The following is a 17,464-nucleotide window of genomic DNA, read 5'->3' on the forward strand; positions in this document are numbered from 1 at the left end:
AGGGTAACCACCCTTTGATCAATCAAGGTGAAATTGTAATAACAGTAAAGTAAAGACAACCCCATTACTACAAGATAGCTGGTGTATATATATATCACTTAGTTTCTTCACACTGTGGAACACATGTGTGCACCACCATTCAAAAAAAAAGTCCTTCATTGGCAAAAACTGTTTTGAAGAAAACAGGAAAACTATAATAGGTGACATGTTTTTGCTTTAAAAGTGGGGCCTGCTTGTAGTGAATGAAAACATGGGAATAATGCAGGCCAAGGAATTACGTAACCAAATCCTTTTGAAAAAAAAAAGAGTCCAAAGTCAATTGTGGACATCAGTGTAGGTCACCACCCAGCATCTTCGGTATCCGGACACTTCCTCCGATGCGGCCATTCACCACCCTTCCGGTCTGGTCTGGTCTGGTTCCATCTTCCAAAAATAATAAACTAACATAAAAACATGAAAGTAAGAAACTAAAATAATAAAGGAAGTGGGGGGGAGGGGCCGACCCACGCACCCACACCACAACCCAGCAATCCTAGGGACAAGAAAACAAGTATCATTAATCTTGCATGACAACATTTTCCATTTAAAAAGCACCCCGGGTGCCTTTCATTATTGAAAAGAAAATATCCTAATTAATTAAAAACATTCAAAATCTAATTTTTAAGGACATTGAGTAGGGCCTAACATACCCTAATCCTTACTAAGACAGCCCCTCCCTTCAGAGCAGGAGCCAGGCTACAGTATGAAGTAATTTGAATCACTGCCAAATGATGATCTCACAGCAGGAGCAGGGCGCTGCAAGCCTCCAATTCCCAGATCAGAGAAGCCCGCCTAAGCCTACTGTATCTAACTAACTCCAAGGGCAAGAGTCTACAAGAATCCCTTATCAGCAGGCAATGAAGCTGCCTGCGTCAACAGCCAGGAAGAGCGAATTCACCCCACCCTTACATAAACAAGCCGTCCGCGGAACAAAATTGGATTATGGCCAATCAAAAACAGGACAGGCTGCAGTGGAAGCCTGCAGAGGAAAAAAAAAACTCGTCTTCACAAACCAGCTGGTCTGCCAAGGTCGACAAACAAATTCCTTGTAAGCTTGTTCCCAGGCCTGATTGCTCTAACTAACGAAAGCTAGCATTTAAAAAAAAAAAAAAAACAATTCTGTTACAATGTACTGCTACTTAAAAGCTCCAGTTTCTAAAAAGACTTTTGTCTAACTAATGCAGCTAAAAGGCAAGATAATTAAAATATGGGCACTTATTTAGAAAGGGGCAACTAAGTTTTGCACACAAGATTATGCATTCTGCATTTGAAAAAACGAATTATCATGGACCATTGTCAGCTGTTGAAAGAGAAATAATTTTAAAACAGCATAAAATGCAGATTTTGTTCAACCAGGGGCATCATGTAATTTTGCATTACAATGTAATTAAACATGCAAGCTATTTAATCCAACCTAATAAAAGGGCCACATTCATATATTATGAAACAGCTATTTATTTTCTAACTGAGTATATTAACTTACCAATGCCGGTTTTGCTGACACATTTCACATTTAAAAAAAAGGTTCAGTTTGCATTTGGGAAAATAATAATAAGAACACACACACATTTTTTTTTCAAAAGCACACGGTTGCCTTTCACTAATGAAAAGCACATGTTACCATGCACTGTCGGGCAAGATTGATTATTCTCAACCTGTGATCATTGCAACCAGCACATTCCTTTCTAGATGGAAAACCCTCAAAGAAATAATTAATGAAAACAGCCCCGTAGCGTGCACTCTAACCGGGCCATCTTTTTAACATTTCACTCATTTTAAATCATGCATTCAAAAATGATTCTCCACACGTCAGTGGATGCATATTAAGAAGCGCATTTAAAAGAACACAGCTCTCTCCGTGCAAACCCTTATCTCAATCCGACTGGTTGATTTATAACCGCATCAGTTCCAAGGTAAACCCACACAAATTCGTAGACGCATTTCAAAAAGAATGTGAAATAAACAGAACCCTTCGCAAAGCACAAGATGTTACCTTTCCGTCAAGAAGCTGACAAAGCACGTAGGCAGACCCAGGAATCAAAAGTCAAAATCAAACCATCAATCCTTAAAATAATACACTGACTTTTATAGTCAGTTCAAATAACCATGCGAGGTAAAACAGCATGTTTAAAAATAAAGACTGCCATCTCAATTCAAGATATTAACCCTTTGGCAGCTCAAGCACAATCATTCCCCAATGTCCATGGATACATGGGAAAGTCATGAGCACATCTCTTCACGTTTACAGATAACACGTACACACATTTTCAAAACGTTATCCCCAAGCACCCGAGAGAGATCCAGCTCTCTCCTGCCAAACGCAATGATAACATGCCCTGTCCAAGCCATGACCACATGGCGCTATTCACAAGCCATATTTACAAGACAAGCTATTCACAAACAATATATCCAAGGCGCAATGCACAAGGAACACAGCAGATCAACATGAGAACATGCACCTCACAAGCCACATTAACATGGCGCTATTCACAAGCCATATTTACAAGACAAGCTTTTCACAAACAATATATCCAAGGCGCAATGCACAAGGAACACAGCAGATCAACATGAGAACATGCACCTCACAAGCCACATTAACATGGCGCTATTCACAAGTCATATTTACAAGGAGCTATATGCAAAGAACTCCACAGATCATATTACAATGAACACATTTCACATTGCACAGCATAAGCAGATGCAGCAAGCAATTTAATGGGCAATTTAAAAGCATTTCTTACACACATTTATACAATTGGACCATTACAAAGATGTAACAGGCTCCCTCATGTAATGCCATCCTTCAACCCTGACAGTTTAAACACCAAGATAAAAACCATTCCTTCCACCCTGAATAAACCAAATGCCATGATGTAATGCAATCTCCTCACGCTGCAACTGTTCAAGCCCATAGGTCACACAGGCTACATAAACTGCAACATTACGCCAGATGGAACCGGCATTCAGGGCACTCCCTCAGAACACATGGGAAACTCTCTAAGCACATGGCCAGGTCACACAGGTTTCGTAAACTGTTCGTAGATGCCAGATGTTATGGCTGGATTTTCTGATTAGATGGGATCAGCCCCTAGGGGCCCCTCCAACCCAGCCAGAACGTAATCACATCCCTCCTCAGGACCAACTATCCAGGCACCTGGGTACCTACCTGAGGATGGGGAACTCGCAATATACAAGCTCATATTATTAAAAACACCACTAAATCTATAGGGATACTAAGAATACTCACTGATTACTAAGGATAACTTATAGTCTCGTGGCCACTCAGACCCAGACTAATCTACCCTGGGGCAGATATGACACACAATCCGGTGCGTCTACACACGTGGGTCTGCAGCCCCAGTGCTCTCCCTTATTTCCAAACGGTTCGCAATCCGGCAAACCTAAACGCCAGTATCCCCCCTGACGCTCTCACTTACGCAAGCCACAATCCTGTGGGTATCCACGCTGGTCATCCACCCCAGCGCTCTCACTAACGCCGTATATCAACGACGACCACATTCCTATGAACACCTCCAGATATATGTCTCTTCACTAAGGATCTACTACTACAATAATATTATGGGATAGCCGAATTACTTAGTGTCAACAATTCCCTAGCTCAAGGGCTCCCTGTTCTCTCTATTTATTCAGACTTACCGGATCAGGGGCAGCATCTGTTCTGGCTGTAACATCTGACTAGGAGAAAAAGGTTACCTATGCTTTGGAACAGAAGACGCTGTTTACAGGATTATGGGAGGGTGTGGTCCCTTAGTTGCAGGTCTCCTCTCTCCCTCACCATTACTTACCTGATCAGGGGTAGCATCTGTTCAAACAGTAATACTACTAGGAAAGGGGATTACCCTCACTGTATGGGATACACACTATGTGATTGAGTTATTTATTGATTTAAGCGCTCCTACTCCCTTCTGATCCATCAGTGGCTCAACAGCAACTGGCTAGAAGCCAAGATAGCTTTATCATAAAAAAACTCATGCACACTAATTCACTAATTAATGGGGTCATTTATTGTAACAATAATAAAGTATACATATACAAAACTATGGGGTCTCTATAACTAGCAGTAACTTTAACACACCGCTGAAAGAGAAGGATTAAACATAACAGGAACACTCCGCTGAAAGGGAAAAGATTAGACATACAATAGCCTAGGGAATAAGAACAAGATTAAAGTGTAAGTGTAAGTGTAACTAATTCAGACTACCTCACCTATTAGACGGAAGATTTCTCTCTCTGCCTCTGGTGGGATTAGGGCTCTCTCTGCCTCTGGTGGGATTAGGGCTCTCTCTGTCTCTCCGTCCTTCACCACATCACCACGCCTCTGGTTCAGTTGCTCCAGCTGACAGCCTTCTTTGATGCCCTCTGCACTGCTTTCTCTCTCTCCTCATCTTCAGCAATCGTCTGCCTTCTTTCTCCATTTAAGAACTGCACTCTATTCTGCAGCTCCAGCAGACATTCTCTCTCTCTCTCCAAGCTGAATTGAGCTCCAAGCTGAACTGAGCTCCCAGCTGTTCTGAGCTCCAGGCTGAACTGCACACCACGCTGAACTGAACTCCAAACTGAACTGACCACTCCTCCTCTCCTGTAGCTCGCTAATATGGAAGCTTGTCCTTTCATGGAAAGTTACGGCCAGTAACCTGCCGCCCACCAAATTCTTGTACCTCCCCGTACCAAGGACACGTTCCCAGCTGGCCAGCCTGAAGTTGTGTCTTCGGAGTGGAGAAAAATACATTCCTTCAATAAGGGCCAGCCTGAGACGGTTCTCTCCAAGCGAACAACAGCCTTAACTATAAACTTTAACTTTACCCTGAAAAGCCTCTCAGCTCTCTCAAGATGGAGTCGCTCTAGTTCTAGGCCTGTAGGCCTGAAAGGGATGAAATGCCCCTTAGCTCTGTCAGAATACCTACATAAACCATACCAATGTGTCTAATATGTCAAAGCCAATAGGCAATAGACAGGTTAAAGTCAAGAATAAAGGATCTATCATCATATTAAACAGCTATCCTCTTCTAGGTCTGGAAAAAAGGGCTTAAAAGGGCCAACACAGGCTAAGAATACCTATACTAGATGTGAGCAAGACTATGGTCTATATCACTGCTAAATAGAGCCCAAAAACTCTGCCATTACAACACCGTAACAATACCAACACAAAAGCATCATATATCTGTTCCGCAAAAGCGACGCATTGCAGGAGTCACATCACAAGTACATAGTTTCTCATACTTTTTTAAAGCATGCCTTTTCCTTAAAAACGATTTTCTGATCATAATTTGAAAACACAGCACAGCTCCTATGTACATACACACCTTGTCAGTACTAATAATTTACATTATCTACAATTACAATTGGTAAAAGAATCCAAAATCATCTTTGAAAGCAGAATGCAAAACACTTGATGCAAAACATCATTTTAAATACACAGCTGACTTTCTTATTTACGCAAAAAAGCATACAAGTCTTTATCTAAAATATATAAACGATAACTCACCTTTACAAATTCTTTTTGAAATTCAAAACAGACTCAGAAACACACCAATTATTCTTTAGCAGAATTAAAGGTATGCACTCCAGAGGCTGGAACCAACAAAGGCACTGAAACGCTGATATTCATCAGACATATCTCTCATGTCAGCCAATCAAAACTCTTCCCTCACTATTTTCAAATCAACACCCTTCCCCCCTCTGCCCTTTCTACCTCTTTTCTATAGCAACTACCGCCTGCCAGACCTCTCATGTTCACAAGTTCACACAACAATGTTTCAAATGAACTCTGAACTCTCAGTACACCTGCTAATCCACTGAAATCTTTCATAACATCATTTTTTATTAACCATTCAAATTACATCTTTCAAAGAACACATCCATGCACCCTAACTTTCTGTTTTCAGCAATGGAAATACACCAATCACTGCTAATGAATCATTTGCACTTAAACTCCGCAGTTTTTTTTCATTACAAACTTCACTATTTCAACTGCCCTTTCATTCCCACACTTCATCTGACTGCAGCAAAAACTCCTCTAGCCATGTTTTCAGTCTGGATTCTTGGACATAGCTACATCCACTGGGCTCACAAGTATGCTGATAACAGAAATTTACACAACCTCAATTTACAAAATGTGGAAATTAAATGGATTGGCCGAAGAGGATTGAAATGTCACCAATTGATACCATTGGTGAAAACCTTTTTACATTTGCCAAACCCTGGCCTCATAATAGTGCACTGTGGCGGAAACGATTTAGGCACTTTGACTGGGGTAGGTCTGGAAATTCTCCTAAAAGACACCTTTGAGCATTTGATGACACTTTTTCCTCAAACTGCCTTGGTATATTCCAATATATGCCAAAGACAAAAATGGAGGTGGTCCAATCAATTTTGTCCACAAATAGAAAAATCGAGGAAGCATGTAAATAAGTCTGTTTCAGCTTACATGAGGGACCATGGAATGGGCTGCATCTACAACAATAACTTGCGTTACTACATGCAAGATATCTACAGAGGAGATGGCGTGCATTTCTCAGATGAGGGGAACAAAGTTTTCATACTAAATTTAAGAATGTGTATTGGTTCCTACTTATAAGTTTCTAGAACATACACAAAACCCAAAAGCTCTTTTCAGAGCTACCTTAACTTAGTGTACTCTTTTGAAATTTCGAATGTACCTTTTTTCACCTATTTTCACCTATATTCGCTTCCCGGTACGCTAACTAGTTCGCGTACCGGCAGCTAACCACGCGATAAAAAACTATTTTTTTTAACGACATATATGAGCCTCCTGAGCCACCCTCAGAAAACTTAGGGAGACAGGATACGTCTAAACTACCCCAATCTACCCATTCTGAACATTATTTACCCTCCATCTTGTATCTCAATTCTACCGAAACACAAAATGGAGGACTCCCGTAACGCTGCAAGTTCGCGTACCGGGAAACACACTGACAAGCACTCGCTCAAAAAAGGTGGGAAAGTAATTTACAGAAAAACAACTGGAGACACTTTCACCAATTAAACATTAGCTCATACTACATACCAATCCCTACCATTTTCACAAATATTGTTGGAATACCATTTAGCCATTTAGCATGTAGAACTCTCTAAAATCCCTGAGGTAAATTACTTCACAAAACATATCGAAAGTGTTGGAAATGACAACCAATTAAAAGATTACTTTCAATTTCTACTATTATATCATGACATTTCATTGGTTATGTACCTGAATATATATATACAAAGAGAGAGAAACACACCCATTTTGACTACTACTTCATGAAGTGCATAACAACAAAAAAACAACTGATAACTTCAACTTATATTTAAAAGGTAAGATATTATTTATAAAACTGAAGTATGTTCTGTACTGAAAGCTAATTAGAAAAACATTTTCTGACAGTTATATTCTATCACTCTGTAATACTTATAGAAAAAAATAGACTTCTCTGTTTTAGTTATGGCAGGGCCAGTCCTGGGATTTGCGAGGCGCTGGGCTAAAAAGGAACGTGCGCGACGCCCCCTCCAATTTACATAAGTGGCCCCTTGCACGGAGAACATTTACAGACACTGAGGGGGCCCCATTGTCCAGCATTTTGATGCCACCACAGTTTTAACTTTTACTCCACACGCATTTCTCACACCTTCATAGGTGTGAGAATTGATTGTGGTCTAAAAGTTAAAACTGTGGGTGCGCAAAAATGCTGGACAATGGAGCCCCCTCAGTGTCTGTGAATGTTCTCCTTGCAATTGAAGGAGCGTCTCCTTCTCCCTCCCCTATACCTCCTGACACCATTCATGGGAGGCCCAAGGAGGGGGCCCCCTCCAATGGACCTTAATTGCAGGCGACACCTTTCTTTATGATAGATCTCCAGGAAAACAAAAGGACACATCACCTGTGCGTGGCCCCATGCTGGTGGGCTGAGTGCGAGACCATGAGCGGCATCCCACGCTGCCCATGCCTAGCGCCGGCCCTGAGTTAAGGATAGAGTTAGACTTCTATAGTATAATTCAGAATTGACTAAGAGTTTATTTGATAATTTTCTTCATATTTCTACTTCTAATTTGATACCATACACTGCCCAAAGAAAAAAAACACTATATAAATAACCAAACTGCCAATCTGTACTGAAACCCAACAATGCCCTTTCTGTACTGATATATTTTTTAAAAATTCATTTTTCAGAATTGAAAATGGAAGAACAACAAAACAACATGAAAACTGAAACAGAAAAAAAAATTGAGACAGAAGTTGACATGGATTTCTACGACGACACAATAAATAATGAACTTGTGCAATGTGTAGATGCAGTAGATTTTCAACTAAAAAATGAAGAAAAAAATGATCACGATTTTTTAGATTTTCTTTTAAATTTTGAAAAACAAAATGAAAAATAAATTTTAATTTCTTAATTCAAAAATTGTTTGACACATTATTTATTTGTATATGTATATTGAAAACTAGTAGCAAATGTATTATAACGTGAAGTCAGACTTAAAATATACTGTGCAACTTTTTGGTGTTACATACTAGCTTTGTTCATAGTTACTTCCTTTCTCCCACTATATAATCCCCAATGTGTATTTAACATCTCTTTATCATCTCCTGCCACCATGTTGTTTCGGCTTTCCAGACAGACTATGGTATGAATTCCATATACCACAATAACTTCTATAACAACAGGCAAGATATTTACAAAGGACACGGCGTTTATTAAATTATAGACTCTGCATTGGTACCTACATGTAGCTACGTAAATAAAAAAAAACAAAAAAAAACAAAACGAACAATCAATAAACATACAATAAGTTAAAAGTCAATCATTCTTGTTTCCTTATAGTACGCTCCCCAGACCGCTTTCCGGTACGCGAACCGAGCGCACCCCACGAAAAAAACACTTTTTTTTTTTTTTTTGGGACCCGCGGGGCACTTTAATATCCCCCTCATCAATCCTAGGGGGTCATAAGGGATCTACCTTGCCCCCTTTCCTTTATTTCCCCCTTCGTTTTGGCCTCCTCTTGTCTCTCGATCCTACCGAGAGACAAAATGGCGGCCGCTACGGACTGTTTAGAATGTTGACAGACACCGGAGAGCCAATCAGCTTCGCTACGCAAAGCTCCGTTACGCGAAATGTACGCAAACTGGTGCGCTATCCAGGACGCTGTCACAGATATATAAACTTTTTTAAACGTTAATTTCTCAAAATCCACTGGAGCACATATATTGAGACCCAGCAAAGGCACATCCGGCTAACAGTCCCTACAATTTTGCCAAGTTTCGTGCAAATCCATTCAGCCGTTCGAGCTAAAAGTAAGGCCAAACGCCCTATGGAAATTAACATGGGAAAAACGCGTTTTGGGACCCCCCAAATTTTCAAGGGCTGCTCAGAAACAAAATGTGCCATTTTCCTGAAAATTTCAGCCGATTCCGTCCACAAACGCCAAAGTTAGTAGACATAGAATTTTCAAAAGTCCCATAGGAAAAAAATCCTAACTATATATACCTATAGGTAATATATATATTACCTACTGGCTATCGCCAGTAGGTATATATAGTTAGGATTTTTTCCCTATGGGATTTTTGAAAATTCTATGTCTAATAACTTTGGCGTTTGTGGACGGAATCGGCTGAAATTTTCAGGAAAGTGGCACATTTTGTTTCTGAGCAGCCCCTGAAAATTTGGTGGGGTTTCGTCAAGGGGGGGCCGAGAAAAAAGGGGGGTCCCAAAACGCGTTTTTCCCATTCATTTTTCCATAGGGCGGTTGGACTCACTTTTAGCTCGAACGGCTGAATGGATTTGCACGAAACTTGGCAAAATTGTAGGGACTGTTAGCCCGATGTGCCTTTGCTAGGTCTCAATATATCTGCTCCAGTAGTTTTTGAGAAATTAACGTTCAAAACAAGATATATATCTGTAACAGCGCTCCGGGCAGCGATCCGGTCCGCTTACTTTTCGCGAAACGGAACTTTGCGCGCAGAAAGCTGATTGGCTCTCCGGTGTCTGTCAACATTCTAAACAGTCCGGAGCGGCCGCCATCTTATCTCTCGGTAGGATCGAGAGAGAAGAAGAGGTGAAAAACGAAGGGGGAATTTAATGAAAGGGGGCAAGGTATACCCCTCTTGACCCCCTAGGATTGTTGTAGGGGTTATTAAAGGGTCCCGTGGGGAAAATAAAAAAAAATGATTTTTCACGGTAGAAGCGCTTCACGGGCCGCGAACTGGGCCGCAAACTGGTAGCGAAACGGGAATTCGCCATTTTGTGCTTCGTTTTAATTGTTTAGAGACAAAAATTATCGCCGCACATCGGCCACAATGCATGAATATCGCTGAAAAGTCAGCGATATTCATGCATTATCCAGCAAATGCTCTTAGCCATGTTATCCACCTTCCATTGGATAACAGAAAGCTGATTGGCTCTCCGGTGTCTGTCAACATTCTAAACAGTCCGGAGCGGCCGCCATCTTATCTCTCGGTAGGATCGAGAGAGAAGAAGAGGTGAAAAACGAAGGGGGAATTTATTGAAAGGGGGCAAGGTATACCCCTCTTGACCCCCTAGGAATGTTGTTGGGGTTATTAAAGGGTCCCGTGGGGAAAATAAAAAAAAAATGATTTTTCACGGTAGAAGCGCTTCACGGGCCGCGAACTGGGCCGCAAACTGGTAGCGAAACGGGAATTCGCCATTTTGTGCTTTGTTTTAATTGTTTAGAGACAAAAATTATCGCCGCACATCGGCCACAATGCATGAATATCACTGAAAAGTCAGCGATATTCATGCATTATCCAGCAAATGCTCTTAGCCATGTTATCCACCTTCCATTGGATAACATGGCTAAAAACTGCTCTGTGCGTGAGCTTTTTTTTTTTTTTTTTGCTGCGTGACGTTTGTTAACGTTCGATTCGATGGAAATCAGGAAGTGTTGACCACCATTTTGTCACTGCGAGTAAATATTTTGTTATAAATGAATCCTTATTGATAAACATTGTCTGCGCCATCTTGCGTTTTTGTCCAATGCCACAATTTTGTCGTGCACGGCAGCCATTTTAGATGCCTTGACCAGGGCCACTCTCTGCACGCCGCCGATCCTCAGCATGGCTCCCCACCCTCGCAAGCATCTCCCCCACGCACTGGTCACCCCCGCTGTTTCTCTCATGCATGGGCCATATACTTCCCCCCATCTGCGCTGCTCTTCTCTGAGAATCACAACCTGTGCCTGCCCGACACCTCCTTTTCACCCTATTCACTACCGCACCCTCTGACACTCCTCTTCCTCTGTGTCCGATTGTCCAGGCCGGACCTAGGCTATCACCTAGCCCTGCGGATGTAGTTTATGGCCCCAGCTGTAGAGTATCCAGACATGCCAACCCTCCCGATTCAGGCGTGAGACTACTGATTTCAGTGCTAGTCTCCCGCCTCCCGATTCCTGCAAGCAAAAACCCGGGGGCATATTACCAACAACTAGCGATAATTTTTGTCTCTAACTTGTTTAGAGACAAAAATTATCGCCGCACATCGGCGAATTTTATCGCACATAAACCTTGCTATTAGCAAGGTTTATAGCAAATGCGATAAAAAACGGCCGCAATGCATGAATATCGTTGAAAAGTCAGCGATATTCATGCATTATCCAGCAAATGCTCTTAGCCATGTTATCCACTTCCCATTGGATAACATGGCTAAAACTGCTCAGGGCAGGTGTTAGCTTTTGGAGATATTCGCGCTTAGCGCGAATATCTCCAAAAGTTGGTAATAGGAGATAGCGATGGTTAGGGACTGTTTCCAGTCGCTAAAATCTTGGCACGCCCACTTTGCAGGTCATTAGTGATAAATATCACTGATATGCAAAGCGGGGCCCCAGATGGTCGCTATCACCTTTTAGCTGTCACTAACTGGTGTTAGCGACAGCTTGGTAATAGGGAGATAATTTTATCTCTTTTTTTTTTGGCTTTTAAAGCCCAAAAAGCGGAAATAAACCCCCTTGATAATATGCCCCATGATTTCTCGGGGGTTTCAGCTGACAGGGCTTGGTATTGTGTTACGTGCTAATTCTTCCAGGAAACGTCAGAGGGTCGATGCAGGGGTTCTAGAAGGGGTGATAAACCATTTAAGCCTCATGAACAAGCGCATGGTCTTTTAAAGATTTGTGAAGTACTCGGGCGGCGGTGTGTGTGTGCCCTCTTTCAGGAGCGGGCGGGGGGGGCACTGCCAGCAACTTGCCAGGCCAGGCAGTGTTCAACACGTGCATCACCCTTTCTCTGCCTGCTATTGCGCTCCATGCTTCGGAAAGGTAAGAAAAAGAATGTGCATTTGAGTTTGAAATGTCCGATCTTGTAGCAGTACACTTGCAAAGCCCACACATGACAATAACCCGATTCAAGGCCCCATTCACTCGATTTTTTAAACATATATAGCACTCCAACAAAGTTAGATTTTAAAACTTTATTAACATTTAACTATAATGAACGGAACAAAAACTGTAAAAACATTTAAACATTTTTCACCCAAAAAAGCAACAATGGTCAGAAGCTGTCTTTTGTGCGAATAGTCCCAAGGCAGCACAACGTGCAGAGTTCTGGACGGCACCCAGGTGATGTCGCCTGGGTGCCGCACTGGTTTTGGGATCCTACAATGCTGCTCCGAAAATTGGCATAGGGCGTCCCGGGTGGTGCGGGGGGAGGCCTCATCAGTAGCGGTCTGTTGTGCGAATAGTCCCAAGGCAGCAGTACGCGCTGAGATATTGATGGCACCCAGGTGATGTCCAGTAAACTGCCGCACTGGTTTTGGTATCCTACAATGCTGCTCCGAAAATTTGCGTGCGGCGGCCCGGGGGGGGGGGGGGGCGTGGGGGAGGCGGCGTGAACGGGCCTCCCCAGGTGGCGGCCATCCAGCTGAGTTGCGCCCGCTCTTGCGGCTACAGCGTCTCGCTCACCATGTTGTTGAGTTGCTCCCACTCTTGCAGTGCAGCGATAGGCGCCTGCCACATGACTCTTAAAATGGCGGACGGCTCTTCGGTTTTGGGCCTGGTCCACTGAAATGGCCCTGGGACACCTTGGAACTCGGACGCTTGCCTGCTAGGGCTTGGGCTCCATTCTCGAAAAGCGTCCCCTCAGCCGTGAAGATTCTACAAAAGTCTTGGGGGCCCCCGACTCCCGCAGGCTTCCAGTGGGGAGCGGCTGCCATGATTGCTCGCGGAATGACCACGACGGAGCCACGAGATGGTGGTGCTCTCATGCTGACGCCAGCTTCAGTCTGAATGATCCAGAAACAAGGTGGGGCTTTCATCGTTTGGGAAAAAAAAATGTTCTAAACCAATGAAAAGTGTTATTTTTAGGTCATATGACCAAGCCTTCCATCTTTAGGAAACCAAAAGTAAAATGATCCAATGAAAAGTTTTATAAACAAGTCACATGACCTGTTATGCGGCATAGGGCTACAAAAAGCGTAGAAAATCCGTTGGCACGTGAGGCGGCGTCAGTAGCGGACCGATGTGCGAATAGGCCGAAGGCAGCACAACGCGCCGAGATCCGGATGGCACCGAGTTAGTGTCCAGCAAGTTGCTGCACTGGTGTGGCTATCCTAAAATGCTGCGCCGAAAGACGGCGTGTCCAGCTGAGTTGCGGTCACTCTTGCGGTACAGTGACTCGAACGCGCCGAGATCCGGATGGCACCGAGGTGGTGTCCAGCAAATTGCCGCACTGGTGTGGCCATTCTACAATGCTGCGCCGAAAGACGGCGTGTCCAGCTGAGTTGCGGTCACTCTTGCGGTACAGTGACTCGAACGCGCCGAGATCCGGATGGCACCGAGGTGGTGTCCAGCAAATTGCCGCACTGGTGTGGCCATCCTACAATGCTGCGCCGAAAGACGGCGTGTCCAGCTGAGTTGCAGTCACTCTTGCGGTACAGTGAGTCGAACGCGCCGAGATCCGGATGGCACCGAGGTTGTGTCCAGCAATTTTCCGCACTGGTGTGGCCATCCTACAATGCTGCGCCGAAAGTCGGCGTGGGGTGCCCCGTTGGCTTATGAGGTGATGTCAGTAGTGGACCGATGTGTGAATAGGTCGGAACCAGCACAAGGCGCCAAGATCCGAATGGCAAGTCCTGGATGTTGAGTGCCTCCGTTGAGATTTCTGAGCAGTGCTTGTAAGACTGTCTGAAGCTTATTTGCACCTGCTGCAGCTTCACTATTGCCCTGGTGTGGCCAAAGGTCGCACATGACATAGGCGGCCGGCTCCCGAGGTCCGGCGGAACTTTTTTCCTTTTCCTTTCTGCTTCTTTTCCTACAATCCGTTTCATCTGAAGACACGACCAGGTCCCTGAATGTGTGTAGGGGGACGCTATTGATTGAATGAAAATGGCGGCTTGACACAAAGCTGACTCAAGCGTTGCTGTTGATGCTATACAGACAAAAATTGGTTTTCAGTTTGTACATTCTTCAGGATTTTTTTTTCTATTCAAGTCTGATTGAGAGTTTGTAGAAAAATGGCTTCAGATTTTCCACATACTACTCTACAACATTCTTCCTAAATGTAACAATGTGAAACTCACTAGGAGAACGGCTGTTTCTGTTTCCTTTCAAAATGCTGCCAACAATATTTTCTGAATGGAAGACACCATCTTGTAGCATAAAGGGCCGAAAGGGGTTCTGGTCTGGCCGATGGTTGGTGGAGACATTTTGACTATATCTTGGACCTGCCCGGCCTCGCACAAAATGGCGCCGGTATAAATGGGACTCGTAACTCCTTGCCCGCAAATGTATATCTAGAAAATGTTATTGTAAGTGGCCCTGTCGTATTTTAATTACAAAATGTACGTCCACCGATTCCGCAACTGTTAGACACCTTTGTTCTTGCAACCTAATGGCCCGCTCGTTACGTTCCTCTACAGTGTAAATGTCTCCTCATCATATACGATTTCTGTTTGCTCCGTGGCCGGCCCACGTGGTTATAGGCCCGTATTTGTATACTGACATTTTCACAATAAAGGTTTTTAAAACAAAACACGGTAGTAGTATTTACATTGGTAAAGTTTTTACTTTTAGTCACTGTTTTCGAATCAGTAAAAGGCAAGTGAAATAAAGCAGTCCAATTACATGACGGATAAAAGGTATAATATGTAGGAACGCAGTAAATATAAATGGTCAAGGGCAGTTGTGTTTTTCATTTCTGCAACATAAAGTGATCGATAAGAATCTGATAATCAGGCGTATCGGCGACTAAGACAGCAGGCCGAGTCTCTTTTACTCAACGGCTCCGTCATGGAACGAAGAAACGCCCTTTTTCTCGAAAAAGGAATATATTTTACTTGCAGGACAGTTGTAAATTTTCCGGGAAAGTACATTAGCCTGGAATATTATAACATATATGTTTTAAAAAAAATAATGTTCGAAAACAATAAAAAGCGTAATTTTTAGGTCATATGACCAAGCTTTTCATCATTAAAATAACAAAAGCAAAATGAACCAATGAAAAGTTTTATTAACAAGTCACATGACCTGTTATGCTTACGTTACGCGCTGCGCGCCTCGGATCACTTCCGGGTGCGCTAACGCGGCGTGTCATATAACGCATTACGCGACAACGTAGGTCAAGAATATAGTCAAAATGTCTCCACCAACCAGCGTTCGGAACACAACTCCTTTCAGCAGTCCAAAAAGTTCTGTTAAATGACAACAGAGGGGACAGGCAAGAAGAACCATCAGTCAAAGAGGGGAGGGCAAGTTCTTCTCTTCCGGGTCATGTTGGGGCGCTACCGGAACTGATCGAATTGGTAGTCTACAGTGTTTCTGGATGTTTCAGACTAAAGCTGGCGTCAGCATGAGAGCACTACCATCTCGTAGCTCCGTCGTGGCCATTCCATGAGCAATCATGGCAGCCGCTCCCCACCAGAAGCCTCCTGGAGTCGGAGGCCCCCAAGACTTTTGTAGAATCTTCACGGCTGAGGGGACGCTTTCAAGAATGGGACCCAAGCCCTATCAGGGAAGCGTCCGAGTTCAAAGGTGTCCCAGGGCCATTTTAGTGGACCAGGCCCAAAACCGAAGAGCCGGCCGCCATTTTGAGAGTCCTGTGGCAGCCGCCTATCGCTGCACCGCAAGAGCGGGAGCAACTCAACTACATGATGAGCGAGACGCTGTAGTCGCAAGAGCGGGCGGTAAACAGCAGAATGGCGGAAGAGGCACAGTGTAGCAAAAGCGGGCGGAATGGCAACTGAAACGGTAAAGGGGCGCCCCACTACAGCGTGTCTTCAGGTCAAACGGATTGTGGGACAAGGTCCAGAATTGAAGAGTCATCAAAAGGCAAAAAGTTCTGCCGGACCCCGGGAGCCGGCCGCTTATGTCGGGGGCGATCTCAGGCTACACCAGTGCTATAAGACTTGGGGAGGGTGTCGGAGCCAAGCGTCTTCTCCGAGTCCATGGCCATCACACCGCCCCTCAGGGGCCTCCGTCAAGCTGTTTAGGAAGGTAACATATCACATTGTTTTCTAATGCAGTCAGGTCCACAAACGACACTCACTTACTTTGAGAATAGTGAAGCTGCAGTAGGTGGAAATAAGCTTCAGACAGTGTTACAAGCACTGCTCAGAACTCTTAACTATGGCACCCAACATCCAGAACTTATGCCATTTGAGAATGGCAGTGACATTGAAGCAACTCAGGGACCAAAACCATTAACGTACTTTCACGTATGAAAAACTTACTTGGGGAGGGGGCAGGAGCGAAGCGCCCCCTCCCAGTCCGCGCCACCACACCGTATGTTGAAAATCTGAAGCCATCGTTCTACAAAGTCAACCAACCTTGGATTGAAAAATCTAGAAAAATGTACAAACTGAAAACCAGTTTTGGTCTGCATAGCACCAGTAGCAACGCTTGCTATCAGAGTGCATGAGTTTCATGCTCGATCGATTGAGCTAGCCGGATCGGGCAATAAAAAGTATAAAATAGTTATGTAAATAGTTATTTAATAAAATGTTTTACCCTGTTTCTTTGCTGGTGTGTTGTCTATATTTTTAATATTTGCATAGGGTTTGTCGTTATTTTGGGCGGGGTGGGTGACGGAGTCGAGCTGTCTTGCAGCCCTCATGGTGTGGAGCTCAGTTCATCTCACTATTTTCGTATTTCTCATGAAGGGTTGTTCCTAATATTTCTATTTTAGCGAGGTCAAAAAGAGATCCAATTAGTGGCCTACTGATTTTGCTCGATTACTTTTATTTTTTTACACGATTTTTCACTATCTGCAAAGACTAAACAGAGTATTGCGACTTTGTGCTTGTTTGTAAATAGAGAATGATCCAAAGAGAACCAATTCTAAAACAGTAAATGCTTGGATAACAATCAATCAAATGGAGAGACAAGCAGGCACGACGGATTACAACGGGGGCAAAGGCCTGCGTTAACTACTGTTCACTATCTGCAAAGAGAGAGTACT

Source organism: Lissotriton vulgaris, chromosome 9 (genome assembly GCF_964263255.1).
Source record: "Lissotriton vulgaris chromosome 9, aLisVul1.2, whole genome shotgun sequence".
NCBI lineage: Eukaryota > Metazoa > Chordata > Amphibia > Caudata > Salamandridae > Lissotriton > Lissotriton vulgaris.